This window comes from Microcaecilia unicolor, chromosome 5 (assembly GCF_901765095.1).
Source record: "Microcaecilia unicolor chromosome 5, aMicUni1.1, whole genome shotgun sequence".
NCBI classification, from domain to species: domain Eukaryota; kingdom Metazoa; phylum Chordata; class Amphibia; order Gymnophiona; family Siphonopidae; genus Microcaecilia; species Microcaecilia unicolor.
This window is the reverse complement of record NC_044035.1, coordinates 305,291,474-305,313,050: the sequence shown is the minus strand read 5'-3', so window position 1 is coordinate 305,313,050 and position 21,577 is coordinate 305,291,474.

Genomic DNA, 21,577 nt, shown 5'->3' with positions numbered 1-21,577 from the left:
TGGAGCGATACAAAGGCATTATAACATCCTCATTTTTGTTTTCCTTTTCAAATAATACCTAGCATTCTATTTGCTTTCTTAGCCGCCGGGACACACTGAACACAGGGTTTCAACGTATCATCAACGATGACACTTAGATCCCTTTCCTAGTCCGTGATTCCAAATGTGGAACCTTGCATCATGTAACTATAGTTTGGGTTCCTTTTTCCCACATGCATTACTTTGCACTTGCTTTCATTAAACGTCATCTGCCATTTAGATGCCCAGTCTCCCAGTCTTGTAAGGTCCTCTTGTAATTTTTCACAATCCTCTTGTGATTTAATAACTTTAGATATCTTTGTGTCATCAGCAAATTCAATTACCTCACTATTTACTCTCATCTCTAGATCATTTATAAATATGTTAAAAAGCAGCAGTCTCAGCACAGACCCCTGGGTAACCCCACTATCTACCTTTCTCCATTGTGAATATTGACCATTTAACCCTGTTCTCTGTTTTCTATCTTTTAATCAGTTTTTAATCGACAATAGAACACTACCACTTATCCCATGAATCTCCAATGTCCTCTGGAGTCTTTCATGAGGTACTTTGTCAAATGCCTTTTGAAAATAATTTTAAGCTCTGGAATTTGTTACTGGAGGATTTGGTAATGGTAGTTATCATGTTATGGTTTAAAAAAGGTTTTGACAAGTTCCTGAAGGAAATGACCACGTCTGTTATTGAGATAGACGTGAGGGAAACCACTGATTACCCTGAGATTGGTAGTATTGAATATTGTTACTAATTGGGTTTCTGCCAGTTACTTGTAACCTGGATTGGCCAATGTTGGAAGAAGGATACTGGGCTGGATGGACCATTGGTCTGACCTAGGATTGGTATTCTTATGTTCTTATCACATCTATACACATATAGATCAGTGGTCATACATCTATTCAGTGCTGCTGACTATATGTATAGAAGCAACAAGTATACATGAATGATTTCAATTATATAACCAATGTTAAAAAAAAGTCAGACCACAGCATTCAAATATTGATCTCTTGGTTTAGGAAGACTAAATTCACAATCTCCATGGACACCGTACCTGCATAGTATGGCACTTTTGCTTAGCTCAGCACATCAGCATCTTCTGAAAATGCTCCTGGGAGTGAAAAGGGGAGATTAAAGTCACCTTGCTGTACAGAGATTGCTGAATAGAAATAACATTTCTACTTTTAATTAATAGTTAATCACTTATTCTCTCCGTATCCTAATAATATTAACTTGCTTAAAAACCAAACATATAGGACAGCAGCAGATTGGAAAAGTTAACTGGCTTTTACTGAAACACTGAGCAGTTGCCTTTATTTAGTACAACTCATATTAGATAACCCAGTGCAATTGCAAACAGAAACTTTTTTTTTTTTAATATGAGAAAGATTTCTCTTTCCTACTCAACAATATGTGAACAGCTATTGTAGGGCAGACTGGGATCTTGAAGGCTTTCATGCCATTAGTTTTCTTTACCTCCACCCCCCATCCCCCACCCCATCCCCCATGCAGAATGGCAGTCAATTATGAATTTAAAAAAAGAGCTGTCCACAGTGCTCAATTCAAATCAGGCAGTGGGGATGTTTTCTAACAGCAACTGCACAGGAATTTGAGTATACCATTCTTAGAAAGTAAGCTCAATCTGGCTAATATTTATGCAATATAATCCACACTAAATATGAGGCAAATGACTAGCTCCCAAGTATACAGAGACTTCCTCTATTGCCTTCCAAAATTATAATAATCTACCCAATATCTCCTTATATACATCACTGAATATATCACTTTAAAAAAACAATGTTTAAAGCAATGAGTGCAAAAAAAAAAAAAAACTTCATCATATCATACCAGTTGCTTATATTATATTTCAGAAGCAACCAATGTGATAATGTTTTGAGGCAGTAACAGCTCTATGTCAGGGTTTCAACAAACACTCATTCATTCCATTTACACCCCTATGCTGTCTTATGGGAACCCTTACAAGATAGCATAGGCAAAGGGGAAGAGGATGGGATTTGATATACTGCCTTTCTGTGATTACAATCAAACCAGTTTATATATTACTAGTGGAACCCAGCCCGTTCCCTCAACAATGAAACGGGCCCTAGAAAGGCTCTCTTGTAAGTGATTTTTTTGTCTCTCCCCTGCCCTCCCCTCCCCTCCATGTCCAGCGATTCTTCCCTCCCCTCCATGTCCAGCGATTCTCCTCTTCCCTGCCCCCCCATCCATGTCCTGCGATTCTCTTCTCTCTTGTCCTCTCCTCCCATCCAATCCCATCCCATCCATGTCCATCGATTCTGCTCTGCTCTGCTCTGCCCTGCCCTGCCCTCCCCTCGATGTGCCATGATTCTCTCTTCCTTTGTCATTCTGGCTGGCTTCCCTTCTGTTGGTAACATCCGGACGTCAGCTTGCCTCCAGCGTTCCCTTCCCTCTCACTGTTCCGCCCTCTAATGTCATTAGGTTTTGACGCGAGGGCGGGGCAGTGAGGGGCAATGGACCGCTGGAAACTGGCTGATGTCATGAGATGTTACAAACCCAGGTAGCCAGACAGCGATGGAACGTTGGAGGTGCAAATTATTATATAGGATATACAGATACTTATTGATGTATCTGGGTTAATGGAGAGTTAAGGACCCTTTTACGAAGTGGTGGTAAGTCCAATGCGGGTTTACCACTTGCTATAAGGGAAGTACCACTGGGCTACCGCAGCAGCCTGGCAATAGTTCCCTCCCCCAGCATTTGCCATTTCTGACACTGCAAAAATATTTACATTTTTGTAGTGTCGGTGTATACCTGGCAATAATTGGGTAGTGCCGCAGGCTGCCCAGTTATCACCAGGTTAGCACAGGAGCCCTTACTGCCACCTGAATGGGTGGTGGTAAATGCTCTCCCCCCAAATGGCCGCACGGCAAGTGGTTTACTTGCAACACAGCCATTTAAGAAAAAGGAAACCTGCCTTTTACCTGCTGCGGTAAAAGTGGGCCTCAGCGCACATCAAAAATACATGCCGATGCCAGTGCAGGCTCCTTTTTTTACAGCATCATCAAAGGACCCCTAAGTGATTTACTTAGAGTCACAAGAAGCTGCAGTGGAAATCAAACCCAGTTGCCCTGGTTCTAAGGTTGCTGTACTAACCATTAGGCTACTCAAGGTATAACTAGATTGAATGAGTGCTTGTTGAAACCCTGATGCAGAGATGTTACTGGCTCGAAATGTAATTGTGTTGATTCTGAAATATAATGCAAGCAATTGGTATGATCAGATAGGAGCTGATATGATCAAGATTTTTTGCACTCATTGTAAAAATTGTTTTTTAAATGATATATTGAGTGATAAATTTAGGGCCATGCACCTTAGTAAACAGGGCCCTTAAGTGATGTATTTGAGGAGTTTTTGAGTAGATTATTATAATTTGGGAGCTAGCGTTTGCCTCATATATGATTATCCCAGAACTTGAAAGATATTTCTCTCCATCAATTAAAAATTTTTTTAAAGTGATGTGGAAATATTTATGATTTTTATTAGAAGTGTTTTTTTTGAAGAATATTGTTTATTCATGCATGGTTTATATATATATATATACAATTTTGTTTATGTACCATTTTTATAGACATGTTTTGTTAAGTGGTATTAGGCAATTATACCATTCCTGTCTTTATTCTTATTTTTGTTGGTTTCTATGTTCTTTAGATATACTGACTCCTGAGGCAAGCAGTCTGTTACTGAAACATGATTCCATGTCAAGTCTGCATGTGCTTTGATATCTGCTCAATAACCCCCCTGTTCACTAAGCTGCGCGGCAATACTGACACAGCCCATTCAAAGTGAATGGACTTTGTCTGCATTAGCGCACAGCGGCTGATGAAGCGTCTTAATAAACAGGGGGTAAATGTATTGCAATCCACCTCTTTATCACATCATTGATTTGGTTTGCCTACATCCCTTCCCTACTCTTTTGTTTTTTGTGGCTTTGACTCAGGGGTGTGCTGGTAAATTTTTAACAACAGGCTCTTTCTCCGGACGTAGCCAGCTCTGCAGTTGGAAGGGCCAGGGGTGGCCGGGTGGGGGGGGGGGAGCAACACTTGCCTCTCTCTCCTCCCTCCCTTCGTGCGGGCACGCTAGGCATACCTTTGCTGGCAACCAATAAATGGACTGCCACCACTCCCAAGGTCTTGCTCTGAGCAGCATGCTGAAACTTCTCACACATGCTGGAGAAGTCCCAGCCTGCTGCTCAGAGCTGGAAACAAGGAGCTGGGAGCAGCAGCAGTCTATTTACTTGGCTGGCAAGGCTCAGCATCCCCACCAGCAAAGTAAAAGAGAATTCAGCAGGGGGCCCAAGCCCACATTTTGGGAGCCAGGTGTTAAAGTAGCCATGGAGGGCCCTACTTTAACAACCGGCTCCCAAAATTCTTAAAAACTTAACAACCGGCTCTTGTGAGCCTGTGAGAGCCTGCTCCAGCACACCAGTGCTTTGACTCTTCATGAAAATGATCCTTTTCATATGATTATCCATGAACTCGAAATATACTTCTCTCCATTGATTAAAGAATTTTTTAAAAAAGTGATAAGGAAACATTTGTAATATTTACTGGAAGTATTTTTTTTAAGAATAATATTTATGCAAGGCATTGGTCATAACCTAGGCACTAACATTTAAGTACACATTATACACAAATGTTAGCATTTACTTTACCAACATGCGTTAGTGCATAGCACAAAGTGCAAGGGGATAAACAAAGGGGTAGAGCATGAGTGTGCTCTATGGCTGATGCAAGTGACCATGCCTAATTTTTAAGCTTGTAAATACCTCATTACACTAGCAGTTTATAAAGGAACATAGGGGCCCTTTTACTAAACCGTGTAGGCATGTATGCGCATCCTATGTGTGTCAATTTGGAGTTACCGCCCAGCTACCACATGGCCCGGACGGTAATTTTGTTTTTTATGCGCATCTGCTACATGCAATGAAAAATAATTTTTATTTTCCTGCGTGCAGTGGAAACCACGCAGTAATCATCATTCTACATGCGTAGATGATTACTGTACGGTTACTGCACGACACCTTACTGATAAGTCAAATGAGTGGCAGTAAGGTCTCAGACCCAAAATGGACCCGCGTCCATTTTTATTTTGCCACATGTCCATTTTTGGCAAAAATTAAAAAAAAGGCCTTTTTTACAGGCACAGTGTAAAATGGATCTGCGCGCACCCAAACACACACGCCTACACTAGTGCAACCCGTTTTTCAGTGCACTTTAGTAAAAGGACCCCATAGGTGCTTATGTTCCTTCATAGAATAGGCTCTTTAATGTCTGCTCTTTCGGAGCCTAATTTTAAGGGCCCTGTTACAGCATTGCCCGCCAAGTGGACTGTTTATGGGAGAAGAGTAATAGTCTTGGGAAATCTCAGGCCATAGCTGACTGAAGGTGAATGTTTCATTGTGCTGCTTCATCAGGATCGCCAGCTTCCTATTACAATTCTTTCTTGCAGTCTTAATTTCTTCCATGTGGTAGATTTTGATTAATCTAGGGTTTGTTTGTTTTTTCAAAATGCTAACAGAAGATTAAGAATGTGACAAACAAGAGTGATGAAAATCCAAGGAAAGTTTGTTACTTTGTATGACAAAAGTCATTCCTTGGACACTTCTCATGTTCTCTTCCTCTTTTCATGGAATTCGAAAGTAGAATTCTGATATTATCAGTTTCCAACTGTAAATATTCTGAAAGATCATTTTTCCAAAGTCAAAAGAAAGCAAGTGTACAACACAGCAGCAGATATATACTTCCTCCTGGACCAGGTCCTTTCCTTGTAACGGGTTACCAAAAGAAGCTCTCTTTGTACTGTACAAGAATTAAAAATAAAAGCATATGAATTTAAGGGGGTGAAAGAGGCCATTCATTTGCTAACCTTTTTTTAGCCTCTGGTTTTAAAAGCCAGATTAGTTTGATAAGGAAAAGCAAAAAGAAATTTTTCAATGTAGCCCTTGCTTTCCTAGAGTACCCTTTAAATTTTTGTGAGGAATATGCATGCCTGAAGTCTCTCTGGTATGTGGCTGTAAGAAAAAAAAAATAAAACCGAAAAGTGTGGGATGGGGGAGAAACTCCACCAAATTCTTTACACTAAATTTTATATTGTTAGCCCATATTTATTCTGAGCAAGTAACTGCATATATTTACCAGTTATTTTGTGTGAAGGCTGCCTTTGTACCAATTTGGAAGCCTTTTAAAATGGATCCATTTGGGGCAGTGCTGGTAAGAATTTGCTTTAAGGACTTAAAACATTGACTTACAGAAATGAAACTAAGTGTGAGCGTGCCACAATATATGGGGTGAATTTGTTGCTCTCTGCCCTAAGCTGTTAATTGATCCCAATAATTAGCAGGATGAAACTTAAAAGCACAGTGCTTTGCCTCTGACAACAAGACAAAGGTGTTTTGGATACTGCAAAACCTGGTTGTCTCAGGAAGGATACAAGGAGATGCTGAGTAAAGGGAGGAAGCAGAGTGGGGTAAGCCGAGAAAGCAAGCTATTTCTCTTTGTTATCAAGTGAAATGACTCCACAAATATGACAATAAATCACTGCAGGAAATCAATCTGAGTGGAGGCAACTGCTCCATGCTGATAATGCATCAATCAATATTTAATGTTTACACTTTAATTAATCCGCACGTAGGAAGCATTCTTTCAGTGACAAAAAAAGTGACGAGAAATAAAACACCTTTTATATCAAACAGTGGCAAATGGCTGCCTATCTGTTAGGCTTTGATTGGGCCCTCCATTGATCACTGTAGCCTTTTCTCGATTACGCCAGTGCACAATGTGACATTTGGGTATAAAACAAACACAGGCTCCAAGGAGGGAGAAGGGGGAGCTCAGAATCTGGTTTCAGATGATTACAACTTAATCAGAAGAAAGGAAGAACAATGTAGAAGTATGGATCTTTGAAAGACAACTGAAAAATAAAATATAGGATTTTTTTTAATTAGTGACGTGTACTATTCCTAATAGATTTTTGTCTTGTATGTGAAATGGTGATATATAGCAGCATAGACCACACAAGCTTAAACGCATATATGCATTTCTATTGATAACCAAAACTGCAGAGAATGACGCAGAGTTGCTTATTGAGATTGCCAAATGAAGATTATGACTATGATTATCCATTCGAATGAACATTTATAACTGCACTCAAATTATTTTATACAGGAATAGTAATGATGTAAAGATCTATGACAAAGCAAAATTAAAGCAGGCTCAAGTCAATAAAAATATCAAAATAATTAGTATTTATGTTTGCATAGATTTTAAACAATATTAACATCTTTAGTTATAAACAATGTTGTGTTTTGTACTGAAAGAATAAATACATAAATATGTCTCATCAGAAGGGATAGAAACATAGAAGATCTCAGTAGATAAGGACCATTTGGCTTACTCAGGGGCCCTTCTATTAAAACTTTAGCACACGCTAATGGGATTCAGAATGCATTAGAGACTAGATTCTGTATATGGCACCTGAAAAACTGTTGCTGAAAATATTACTGCCTAGGCATATTCTGTAAACTGGGCCTAGATTTAGGCATGGTTTATAGAATACACCTAGTGGGTTTTAGAATACACCTAGTGGCCATACCTGTGGCCAATTCTAAGTGCGTCCATTTATGACAAGTAAAACTTGGTGCAAATACCAGCGCCTAAGATAGGCATGGAGCAGGTGCATTCTATAACCCTACATGTAGATTTTCAGAATGCTCTGGTCCACCCATTCCATGCCCATAGCCACGTGCCCTTTTAGGCAACACACATTAGAATTTATGTGCCACACCTTACAGAATACATCTAGCAAGTTGTTCACGTAAATTCTAATTAATACCAATTAGTGTCAATAATTGCTTGCTAAGTGGCAATTATGTGCACTGATTGGCTTGTTAAGTAATTGAATTGCGTGCACAAATCCAGAATATGACCAGATTTGCACATGCAATTTCAATCGTGCTAAATAGAATCTGGGGGTAAATGCTAAGAAGCCCATTTTATTATCTACGGGCTTTTTAGCTTTTTTTTTTAGCTTAAAACACAAGTCAGGAAACTAGAACGCGCATGGAACAAAAAGAGAGATGAACAAACACTAAATGCCTGGAAACTACTTCGGAGGAAATACAAATATACCATAAAACAGACTAAAAGACTACATTACAAAACAATAATAGGACCAAACTACAAAGACACACATAAACTCTTCTTCCTTGTGAACAAACTATTAGACACCACACCAGTTACAAACAACAGCAAAGACATACCAGATGCTGACAACCTTGCAAAATACTTCAAGGAGAAAATTATACAACTACGACTTAAAATACCCGCCAGCCCCATTGATTACGCCACACTTCTAGATTGTCTAGACCCAGAAGACGGAACATACCCAGCAGACAGAACTTGGACCGAATTCGAACTACTATCAGAAGACCTCATCTCTGAAACACTCAAATGATTTGCCAAATCCCACTGCAAACTAGACACATGCCCAAACAACCTCATGAAATCAGCTCCTCAACAATTCATAATAGACCTAACGAACCACGTAAACTTCATGCTACAAAACGGACTTTTCCCTAAAGAAAAAGGAAAGATTTTACTCACCCCAATACCCAAAGATACAAAGAAAAGCGCAAGCGAAATAACCAATTACAGACCAGTAGCATCCATACCAGTAATAACCAAAATAACCGAAGGAATGGTAACTAAACAACTCACAAACTATCTAAACAAACACTCAATACTGCATGATGCCCAATCAGGATTCCGGTCAAATCACAGCACAGAAACAGTATTAATTACCCTTATGACTAAATTTAAATGAATGATAGCAACCAGCAACAATATACTCCTCCTACAATTTGACATGTCAAGTGCCTTTGACATTTATTTATTTTATTTTTGTTACATTTGTATCCCGCACTTTCCCACTCATGGCAGGCTCAATGCAGCTTACATGGGGCAATGGAGGATTAAGTGACTTGTCCAGAGTCACAAGGAGCTGCCTGTGCCTGAAGTGGGAATCAAACTCAGTTCCTCAGGACCAAAGTCCACCACCCTAACCACTAGGCCACTCCTCCACTCATGGTTGACCACGGAATCCTATTACACATACTTGAATATTTTGGCATTGGAGGAAACGTCCTAAACTGGTTCAAGGGGTTCCTAACTCAGTGGTCATATCAAGTCACATCAAATTCAACCACGTCTGCTGCATGGACACCTGAATGTGGAGTACCACAAGGATCACCCCTCTCACCAACCATTTTCAACCTTATGATGATCCCCTTGGCAAAACTCCTGTCAAATAATAACCTCAACCCATATATATACGCCGATGATGTAACAATATACATCCCTTTTAAACAAGACATCAAAGAAATCTCCAATGAAATCAACCAAAGTCTACACATCATGAACACCTGGGCAGATGCATTTCGCTTGAAACTAAATGCAGAAAAAACTCAATACCTGATACTCACTTCCCAGTACAACACGAACGAATTCACTGCTATAAACACACTGAAACTAAACCTTCCATTCTCAGAAACGTTAAAAATCCTTGGAGTCACTATCGACCACCGCCTAACACTCAAAACTCACGCAAACAACACAACCAAAAAGATGTTCTACTGCATGTGGAAACTGAAAAGAATAAGACCATTCTTCCCAAGATCCGTCTTTCGCAGCCTAGTGCAATCCCTCGTACTCAGCCATCTGGATTACTACAACTCACTATACGCTGGTTGCAAAGAGCAAATACTGAGGAAACTCCAAACAGCCCAGAACACAGTAGCCAGACTCATCTTCGGAAAACCAAAATATGAAAGTGCAAAACCCTTACGAGAGAAGCTACACTGGCTCCCACTCAAGGAACGCATTACATTTAAAGCATGCACATTAGTCCACAAAATCATCCACGTTGAAGCCCCAGCCTACATGTCTGACTTAATAGACTTACCACCCAGAAATGCTAAAAGATCATCCCGAACTTTCCTCAACCTCCACTTCCCTAATTGCAAGGGCTTGAAATACAAGGCACTGCACGCGTCAACCTTTTCTTACATGAGCACGCAGTTCTGGAATTCACTGCCACGCAACCTGAAAACGATCTACAAACAAGCCACCTTCCGCAAACTATTGAAGACCTATCTTTTTGAGAAAATTTACGGAAAGAACCAAAACACATAAAGCCCACACTCACTGTTTAGTAATGCATCAACACAGCCATTCTGAATTCTTATCCCCCGTAATCTCACCACACTCATACCTTTACTCACAGAAAATGTATACCAAATGCCTTCCTGCTATTATATACTGCCCCTTTTAGTTCCCGCTGTTTCCTTCCAATGTTTCACAGCTCTTTCCATTGTTATATTCCTTAATGTTACTTTGACTTTGTCTCACATAACTCCTCACAATGTAATCTATAACCGAGTTGTAACAAATTGTATTTCTATTACTCACAACTTATTGTAAGCCACACTGAGCCTGCAAAAAGGTGGGAAAATGTGGGATACAAATGCAATAAATAAATAAATAAAAATTCTATATATGGTGCCTAAAAAAATCTGACGAATCAGCCACAACAAGGGTGACAAAAGAAAGGGCAGCAGATGATGTTCGAACTAACACCTTTATTAAACATCCAGGACTCAACACAAGTCGTGTTTCGGCCCACAAGGGCCTTCTTCAGGAGTCTTTGATTGGATATATGCTGATATAAAACTAAGCCCAATGTAATACAGGTATTGTTCCATATCTTGCTGATTTTCTTCCAAATAGCCTTGTAGAACGCTTGTACACTCAGGAGTGCAAACTTGTCCAAGCGTTCTACAAGGCTATTTGGAAGTCAATCTGACATTTTGTTTACATTTCTCATCATCCTGAACAGCTTTTCTAGTGTTTCCATACTTGTCAGTGAGACCCACAATCCTTCATGCCATACCGAATTGAATGCCTTCTTGAAGTCAAAGAAGCAGTGTCAGAGGTTTCTTAACATGCTTAGCATTTCTTCAGCAATTAGTCAATATCCCCCAGATTCTATATAGTGCAAATTGAGGTGCTCCTGCAATTCTGGTCATATTATGTATTTTGCACAAACTTAATTATCTTAACAAGCCAATCAATGCCAATAATTGCCGTGTAACAAGCAATTATTGGTACTAATTGGCTTTAATTACAATTTATGCGCACAACTTGGTAAGGGTATTCTGTAAAATGATGCATGTAAATTCTAATGTGTACATCCAAAAAGGGGGCATGGCCATGAATGGGTTTGTGGGCGTTTCTAAAATTATATGCGCTGTTATAGAATACACCTGCTCCACGCCTACGTTTGTTGCTGGCATTTACATCAAGTTTTACTTGGCATAAATTCCCATGACAACATTTAATGCACAGACAGGTCCTAGGCATATTCTATAAAATTTTAAATTCTATAAAATACGTCTAGGCGCATTCTATAAATTATGCCTAACTTTAGGCATAGTTTATAGAATACGCCTAGGCGTATTTTTTTCAGCTGCATTTTTTATGGCACCATAAATAGGGCCCCTTTTACTAAGGCACAGGAGGGCTAATGTGTTGGTAGCGTACACCAAATTGGCACAACCACCAGGCTAGCATGTGCACCCGGTCGTAATTCTGAGTTTAGCGCACGTTGAATCCCACAGTAAAAAATAATTTTCACCCTCTGAAGGGACACCGCCTTGTAGGGGTGGAGGGGCTTCCATGTTTCAATGACTCAGAGAGCTATGCTGAAGGGTTATCCATATCAGACAGGTCTCTGAGGAGAAACCAGACAGAGAGTTTCCCAAACTGGAGGATCCAAGATGGCGTTGAGGGAGGACGTACGTTAGTTGAGTTCCCGTTTTACATCAGAATACCTGAAGAAGTAGGCGCGCTCCCCAGAGAATGGGGAAGAGAAAAGGCAAAGCTGTGGTGTTGTCCTCGAACACGGCTGGGGTTCCCACCACTTCTCAGCCTACTTTGGAGAGATTCGGGGTCATAACGTCGGGGATATCGGTTCCTGCTTCGGGGAACAGCAAGGCTTTATCGCCGAATCTCAGTGGAGAGGGAGTGACTTTGAGTCCCCCTGCTGGCACGACCCCTCCAAGACCCGGAAACAGTAACGCTTCGCTATGGAGGTCGACAGTGGAAATGCCCGAAGTGGGTTAGGATTTTCATGCAACCCGAGGAGGTCCTGGCGCAGCATCGACTCCGGATAATAAACCAAATGGGGGATTGGAGAGTGAGCTCTTCCCCCCCGAAGATATCTGGAGCGGTTTCTGTGGAGAAATTGGATCTGGTGAAGCCAATAATGTCACAATGGACGTACTGTGGGAAGTGCTGCAGAGTGTGAATAACTCTCTTCTTCAGATGTAATTTTTCAGGAATAAACATGTGAGTTAAAGAATTTATATTAATACTTAAACTCTGGAATTCGTTGCCGGAGAATGTGGTGAAGGCGGTTAGCTTGGCAGAGTTTAAAAAGGGGTTAGACGGTTTCCTAAAGGACAAGTCCATAAACTGCTACTAAATGGACTTGGGAAAAATCCACAATTCTACAATTCCGGGAATAACATGTATAGAATGTTTGTACATTTGGGAAGCTTGCCAGGTGCCCTTGGCCTGGATTGGCCGCTGTCGTGGACAGGATGCTGGGCTCGATGGACCCTTGGTCTTTTCCCAGTGTGGCATTACTTACGAAGGACAGCCATGTTTCTTGTAAAAATTGGAATTTCTGGAGAACCAATTAAGGAAAAATAACTTGAGAATGATAAATTTTCCTATAACATCCTATATATCAGCTACTGAACTGTTGAAGAGATATTTCTCTGATATTTTGCAAATACCTTCTGATAGCCACCCTTTGGTGTCTAAAGTGATTTATATTTCCCTTAAAATTTTCTTTATCAGAGAAAAGAGATGTGAACTTAACTGACATTTTGGAAAATTCAGAAATTACAGATAGAGTTATATTATTAGTGACTTTCGCCTTTGATTTAGATAGGAACAATGTTTTGAAATTGTATTTCCGACACATGGCTGATAGTTTTTTGGGTTCAAAGATGAATATATTTCCTGACATATCAAGGGAGGTGTGAATTCTTGGCTTTTAAGCCAGGAATCATTGCCCTAGGTGGGACCTTCCTAGTGCGATTCCCTTGTAAGTGTTTTATTTCCTTATTACTTATTTGTTGAACCTAAGAAATTACAAGAGTTTGTGGAGTTGAAAGAACAGATGAAGAACCCTCTGCAGCAACTTCCTTTAGTTACCACTGTACCGGCTACAATTACCGATTAACCTTCCTCCCTCAGAAAATGTGAATTATAAGATTAACCATTTTGAGTTTTTCTTATTTTCTTTGAGACTGTTTTCCTGACCTTGAATCTCCCAATTGTGGACAATTATATAATATATATTGATGAGAGAAAATGTTTTCTTTTTCCTTTATATTAATTTCTGTTGTTCCTTACATTTATGTGATAAATGTGAATGTAATTAAGTAAAATGATAAAATAATAATAAAAAAAATAATAATTTTCTATTTTCTACTGCGGGGGCTGTTCCCAGCAGTAATCAACAGTTGGCACACACTGCATGGTTACCGCACGGGTAGTGCGTGAGCCCTTACCGCTAAGTCAATAGGTGGTGGTAAGGGCTCAGGCCATAAATAGGCACGCGCTAGTTTTAATTTCAGCAGATGCTCATTTCCAGGCCCATTAAAAAGGGCCTTTCCCCCAGCTGTGGTAAAAAAATGAGTCAACGTGCACCCAAAACACGTGCCCACACTACTGCAGGCCACGTTTTGCTGCGGCTTAGTAAAAGGACCACATAGAATCTAGCCCTATATGCTGAATAGCACTTCCATTTTTCTAAAGCCTCCTTTTCTTCACTCAAGTTTCCTTAGAATGCTTTTTTCAGTCTCTCCTTCACAATGTTCAGCATTATAGGAGTGGCATTAGAGTTATTGTTCTATAGTTTGCACAGTTCATTAAATCTTGGGTAGCACCACCAGGGTGGATCTATACCAATCTTTCAGCCATTTGTTCATTTTTCAGATTTTCATGCAGAACCTCTATACATTCTCGACTATCTAAGCTTCTCCTGCCTTTACTATTTTCAAAGGAATCATCAATTCCACAGCTTTTTTTGTTGTTTCAACTTCCTGATTGTTCTTTCTACTTTTGACTTCAGAATACCATCTTTGCTGCTCACTTCCTTTGGCCTGCCCTCCCTTCAGCTCCTCCAAGACTCTGCTCTCATAAGTGTTTGTATCGACAATGAGCTCTCTCATGTATTCTGCCCTTCTTTGAGACATCTGATCATTGTCTGTGAGAACTTTTCCTGCTTTGTTTTTGATGGCTCTCATGACTGGATTGATTTTCCTTTTAGGTTCTTAATCAGCTTGAATGCTTCTCATATCTTACAACTTCCAATTGTCTTTTCTATTGCATCACAGTGCTTTTCAAATTACCTCCTTTTATCTGATCTTGCTAGTTTTTTGATGACTTTGCAAAATTCCTTTTACTCCTCTGGTGTTATTGGTTCAGTTTCAATTTCTCTCTTCCTTTCTTCCACTAACCTTAATGTTTCAGCGCTTCTATACTGCTTTCTTGCTTTACATGTTTCTTACATTCCAGCTTCTACTTGTCACTCTATCTCTGTTATCTTATTTTCTCTTTCTTCCAGGCCTACTTTGTCCTCCATTTACATACTTTCTTCAATATGTTCCTCACTACTTCTTTTCCTCTTGTAATTTGATCCTATCATATATCGTGGCTTTCCATGCATTGCTGCTTCTTTTCTCTTTGGACTCATCTTGATGTTGCATAAAGTTAATTGGTGACTAGATGCAACATCTACATTTGAGAAGCTATGGGATTGTTTTACCATCTTGATGAGCTAATTTTCAATGAGAATCAAGTTGATTATGAGGCATATTTTCAAAGCAGTTTGGGAGGCTAAGTTCCATATGGAACTTTGGGAGGCTAAGTGCTTTGAAAATGAGCCTCTTAGTGCACTGACAGGCCATCTGGAGATTTCCATGTCCACTTACATATTCTTTTAATCCGGAATTTGGTATTTGCCACATACAGATTGTATTGCTTTGCAAAGTCCAGGAGCAATTCACCTCTTTCATTACTCTAACCAACTCCATATTTTTCCCTTCACATCTTCATAGCCAGTGTTATCCTTTCTGATTTTGCATTCAAGTTTTCATAGCACTCTTCACTATACTTTCCATAACTTCTTGAAGCTGTTCATAAAAGTTTCTAGTATCTCAAGCATATTAAGGGGCTCATTTGCAAAGCACTTAGGCATATTTTCAAAGCACTTAGACTTACAAAGTTCCATAGTAACCAGAATGAGAATTTCCTTGATTCCAGTTAATTAATTTGGTGGAAGTGACAGTGGTGAGTAGGGAGCAGGGCTAAGAGAGGAATCAACCCCAGAAGCCTTCGGCAGCCCCATTTCAACATGATGTACTATCAGGCTCATTTTCGAAAGAGAAGGACGCCCATCTTCCGACACAAATCGAGAGATGGGCGTCCTTCTCTCAATGTCGCCCAAATCGGCATAATCGAAAGCCGATTTTGGGCGTCCCCAACTGCTTTCCGTCGCGGAGACAACCAAAATTCAGGGGGTCATGTCAGCACCGTACCGAAGGCGTGACTGGGGCATGATTTAGAGATGGGTGTCCTCAACCGATAATGGAAAAAAGAAGGGCGTCCCTGACGAGCATTTGACCAACTTTACTTGGTCCATTTTTTTTCACGACCAAGCCTCAAAAAGGTGCCTGAACTGACCAGATGACCACCAGAGGGAATCGGGGATGACCTCCCCTTACTCCCCCAGTGGTCACCAACCCCCTCCTACCCCCCAAAAATGTAAAAACCTTTTTTGCCAGCCTCAGATGTCATACCCAGCTCCATCACAGCAGTATGCAGGTCCCTGGAGCAGTTTTTAGTGGGTGCAGTGCACTTCAGGAAGGCGGACCCAGGCCCACCCCCCCTACTTCTTACACTTGTCGTTTTAAAAGTTGAGCCCTACAAATCCCCCCAAAACCCACTGTACCCACATGTAGGTGCCCCCTTCACCCCTTAGGGCTATGGTAGTAGTGTAAAGTTGTGGGGAGTGGGTTTTGGGGGGCTCAGCACTGAAGGTAAGGGAGCTATGCAGCTGGGAACAATTTGTGAAGTCCACTGCAGTGCCCCCTAGGGTGCCTGGTTGGTGTCCTGGCATGTGAGGGGGACCAGTGCACTATCAATACTGGCTCATCCCATGACAAAATAGCTTGGATTTGGACCTTTTTGAGATGGGCGTCCTCGGTTTCCATTATCGCTGAAAACCGGGGACGACCATCTCAAAAATGACCTAAAGATTACCATCTCTAAGGTCAACCTAAATTTCATGATTTGGGCATCCACGACCGTATTATCAAAATGAAAGATGGATGTCCATCTTGTTTCGATAATACGGTTTGCCCCACCCCTTTACAGGGCCGTCCTGCGAGGACGCCCTCATGACAACTTGGGCACCCCATTTGATTATGCCCTTCTACAGGTCCCTGCTTGCATGTATTTGTGACGAATGAGTACAGAGGACCCTGAATTACTGGAGATTTCAATTATCATCCCTTTCCTTATTCCCCTACCAATGATATCCATCTTCCAAAAATTGTCCCCTCAGTTAACACTCTTCAATAGCAGGTGCTCCAAGAACTCTGAAATGACTCCAAAGTGGCATTTTCCTTTGGATATGCCCCTTCAGATGCACATCTTTGGCCATGTGCTATAGTGCATTTCTGGCTTTCTAGAGGGATGCTGTCCACTCAAGTTGATATCATTTACAGGGGAAACAATTTATCAATGAGAACTCTTACCCTATATAGCTCAAAAGGTTAGGAGGGGCATAATTGAACAGAAACGCCTATCTCCATGGGCGTTTATCTCCGAGAACGGGTCCGTGAAGGGGCGGAACGAATCGTATTTTCGAAAAAACATGGACGTTTATCTTTTTTTGAGCTGGGCGTTTTTGTTTTTCAGCGATAATGGAAACCGAAAACGCCCAGCTCAAAACGAATAACTCCAAGACATTTATTCGTGGGAGGGGCCAGGATTCGTACTGCACCGGTTCACCTCACATGCCAGGACACCAACCGGGCACCCTAGGGGGCACTTTTACAAAAAAAAAAAAAAAAGGTAAAACAGCTCCCAGGTGCATAGCACCCTTCCCTTGGGTGTTGAGCCCCCCAAATCCTCCTCAAAACCCACTGCCCACAAGTCTACACCATTACTATAGCCCTAAGGGGTGAAGGGGGGCACCTACACGTGGGTACAGTGGGTTTGGGGGGCGGTTTGGAGGGCTCCCATTTACCAGCACAAGTGTAACAGGTGTGGGGGGGGGGGATGAGCCTGGGTCCACCTGCCTGAAGTCCACTGCTCCAGTGACCTGCATACTGCTGCCATGCCAGGGAGGTGGGTATGACATTTGAGGGTGAAAATAAAAAGTTGTGAAACGGCATATTTTGTGGTGGGAGGGGGTTCGTGACCACTGGGGGAGTCAGGGGAGGTCATCCCTGATTCCCTCCAGTGGTCATCTGGTCATTTAGGGCACTTTTTGGGGCCTTATTCGTGGAAAAACAGGGTCCAGGAAAAGTGCCCTAAATTCTCGCTAAAAACGCATATTTTTTTTCCATTATCGGCGAAAGGCGCCCATCTCTGATCGGCAGATAACCACGCCCCAGTTCCGCCTTCACCACGCCTTCGACACGCCCCCATCAACGTTGTCCGCATCTGCGACGGAGTGCAGTTGAAAACGTCCAAATTCGGCTTTTGATTATACCGCTTTATTCGTTTTTGGGAGATAAACGTCTATCTCCCGATTTGGGTCACAATATAGGCGTTTTTCTCTTTTGATTATAAGCAGGTAGGTCTCACTATCCACTTTGTCACTCTGGGGTCCCCCTTCATCTCTTCTCAGGTCTCTGCAGTCTCTCTCCCAATGTCATGATGTACTCCTGGATTTGTAGAGGGATGTGGTTTGATTAAGATGCATTTGCCTCAGGAAGAATATTTTACTAATGAGGCATCATCAAATGCACAACCCAAGGGTTAAGGGTTTTTTTTTAAAGAACTTGCTCAATATTTTCAAAATAAAGTTGAGAATATAACGGTACATTTGCCAATGCAAAATGATTGCATTATAAATGGAGTCTTACCTAATGCTGCTATTTTGGTAGACAGGGTATGGCTAGAATTTGATGAAATCACTATCAATGATACTAAGAGAGCACTACTGAAATATGCTAAGTCTTAAAAGAGTCTTCATGTAGTTTAGATGCATGTCTTGCATATTTAATGAAATATGCTTCTCCATTATATTTACATCTATTGACTCAGTGGATTAATTTTCAGTTTCAAGAGGGTATGTTTTCATCAGATAATTTAATTTAATTTAGGCATTTATAATCCGCTTAACCATAAGTTCAAGGCAGAAAACAATCTCACATGACATACAGGTACTTTTTCTGTCCCTAAGAGCTCACAATCTAATTTTTATTTTTGTACCTGAGGCAATGGAGGGTAAAGTGAGATGCATAAGGTCACAAGGAGGCCTCAGCAAAATGGTTCAATCCACTCTCTACACTCTTTTAATTTTTATATGTCTTCCAGTGGGAGGAAAAAAGTACCCATTAAGGAGGCAATTCTATAACAGGGTACCTCCAATTAAGAAGCTGGAGAGCGTGCCTAGTCTATAAAGAAAGTAAGCAATTATTTTCCTTTAAAGAATACTAGCCTAACATTTAGGCACAAGAAATTATGCCAGCCATAGAGCTGATGTGTTTAGCACACAAGTGCGACAGATACCTTCCTATCTTATAATCTTACATTGTAACATAGTAGAGGATGGCATATAAAGACCTGAACAGTCCATCTAGTCTGTCCAACAAGATAAACTCATAGTATAAGGAATGAAATGATACTACATATCCATACTTAATCTTGATTTGTCCTTGTCATTTTCAGAGCACAGACCATAGAAGACTGCCTGGCACTAGCCTTATTCTCCAGTTACTAAAGCTGTCATTGAAGCCCACTCCAGCCCGTCCAAATCTTTCCAGTCATGATCAGGGCACAGACTGTAGAAGTCTGCCTCCCTGGCACTGACCTTTTTCTCCAACTACTGAAGCGGAATCTGTCCAGCCATGGTCAGGGCACAGACCATAGAAGTCTGCCCAACACTGGCTTTGCTTCTCAATTACAGTTGTTGCCATCTAATCACGTCTAAGCTTCTGTTATTGCATGTCTTCCATATAGGATTCCTTTGTGTTTACCTCATACATTTTTGAATTCTGGTAATGTTTTCATCTCCACCACCTCCTGCAGGAGGGCATTCCAGGAATCTACCATCCTCTCTGTGAAGAAGTACGCCCTGATATAATTCCTGAGTCAGCCCTTCCTGCAACCTCATTTCATGTCCTCTAGTTCTACCACCTTTCCTCCTCTGGAAAAAAAGTTTGTTTGTAGATTAATACCTTTCAAGTATTTGAATATCTGTATCATATCACCTCTGTCTCTCCTTTCCTCCATGGTATACATGTTCAGGTCCTCAATTCTCTCCTCAGACATCTTGCTACACAAAGCTCATACCACATTCTTCACTTTTCTCTGAACCACTTCAAGTCTTCTTACGTCCTTAGCAAGATGCAACCTCATAAACTGAACATAATACCCCAAGTGGGGCCTCACTAATGACTTGTATAGGAGTATCAACACCTCCTTTCTTCTGCTGGTTATACCCCTCTCTATGCAGCCTGGTCGTGGCCACTGCCTTGTTGCATTCTATCATCACCTTGAGATCCTCAGACACTATTACTCCAAGGTCCCTGTCTGAGCTGTGCTTATCAATCTCTCTCCTCCTATCTGGTAGATCTCCTTTGGAGTTTTGCACCCCTAGTGCAGCACTCTGTACTACTTTGAATTAAATTTTAATTGCCAGACCTTTGACCATTCTTGGAGATTTCAGTATTCTGTAAGTTACACATAATAGGAGCCCCTCCCATGCTCTGACCCTGTGTATGCCCCCTTGCAAATATGGGCTATGTAAGTTAAACAGACATTTGCAGAATAGGCTTAGGTGGCATGTTGGCATATACATATATAAATGTGCACATACATGTATATATGATATTATGTTAAACTTTACATGGATGATGTACATATAAATGTTAATGCATAGTTTATAGAATTACTCAGTAAGGGTCCATAGGCTCCTTTAATTAAAGAGAAATATGACATACATTTTTGAATCATATCTTGTTGGATGCTAGCTCCAAACCTGCATTTGCAATCATAGTTCCACAGAACATAATAATACAAGTACTTGCAGTTCAAACTCAGGAGTTTGATTTGAATATTTCCAAAATATCATCTGGGACATTGTAAGCCTGTCATCACAGTATGGAATCTTGGATTCATATTGTTCTCCTGTAATTATATTCAACCTTGGCCTTTTGGTCTTGACCCTCATAACAGATATTTCAATTCCCATAACGCAGCACATACTGTTGCAAAACCACATTGTGAGACCCACCCTGCTTTGTAGCCATTTCTTGACAGAGTTATAGTGTCCACAAAGTGTGGCAGATCAAAAAAAAAAAAAAAAGAACACAGGATTAGAGATGAGAAAGAATAATAGAATAATCAAGCTGTAAAAACTGGAATTCATCTTACTTGTTTTCCATTTTAACAAAAGAAAATGGTGAACTTTGTAATAACACTTTGTTGCTATGCCGGAAGAACAGATTTCATTGTCAAAGAATTAAAAGGATCCACAGCACTCCTAGAGAAATGAATTAACCAGTATAAAAGATTATTAAACATTTGCATTCACTCACTGCTGTAACACAAAAAGGCTGTATTGAAAAACTATAAAGCAGATTAATGTGAATGGCAGTTAACCTAAAAACTAAAACTTGAGTTGAATGGGGTATTCTGCTTCGGGTTCAATTACAATTAGGAAAGCTAAATTTGTTGAGATTTAACATTTTTCAGCAGTGTGTGTAACATGACATTTTTATATTATATCAAAAGTAAAAACAATTTAAAACACTTACCCCCCTGTTTACTAAGCCATGTTAGTGGCTGCCATGCGGCAATGCTGACACAGCACATTCAAAGTGAATGGGTTGTGTTGGTATTACCGCATCAACAGTCGCTAGCATGGCTTAGTAAAAAGGGGGGTTAGGGTCAAATTCTGTAAGTAGCACCTAAAAATCAACGCTGTAAATTTAACGTTCTTAGCATGATTCTATAAGAGGTATGCGTCTTTTATAGAATCGTACTTAGCGTATAACTGTGCTTAACTGCAGGTGCCTGCAATTAGACCTGCAATTAGTTGTAGGCACCTACAGTTAGGTGCAATTATATATGTACGCATATAAACTTTAGGAACACCCCAGAACACTCCAAAAATGCCCCTAGCTATGCCCCCAAAT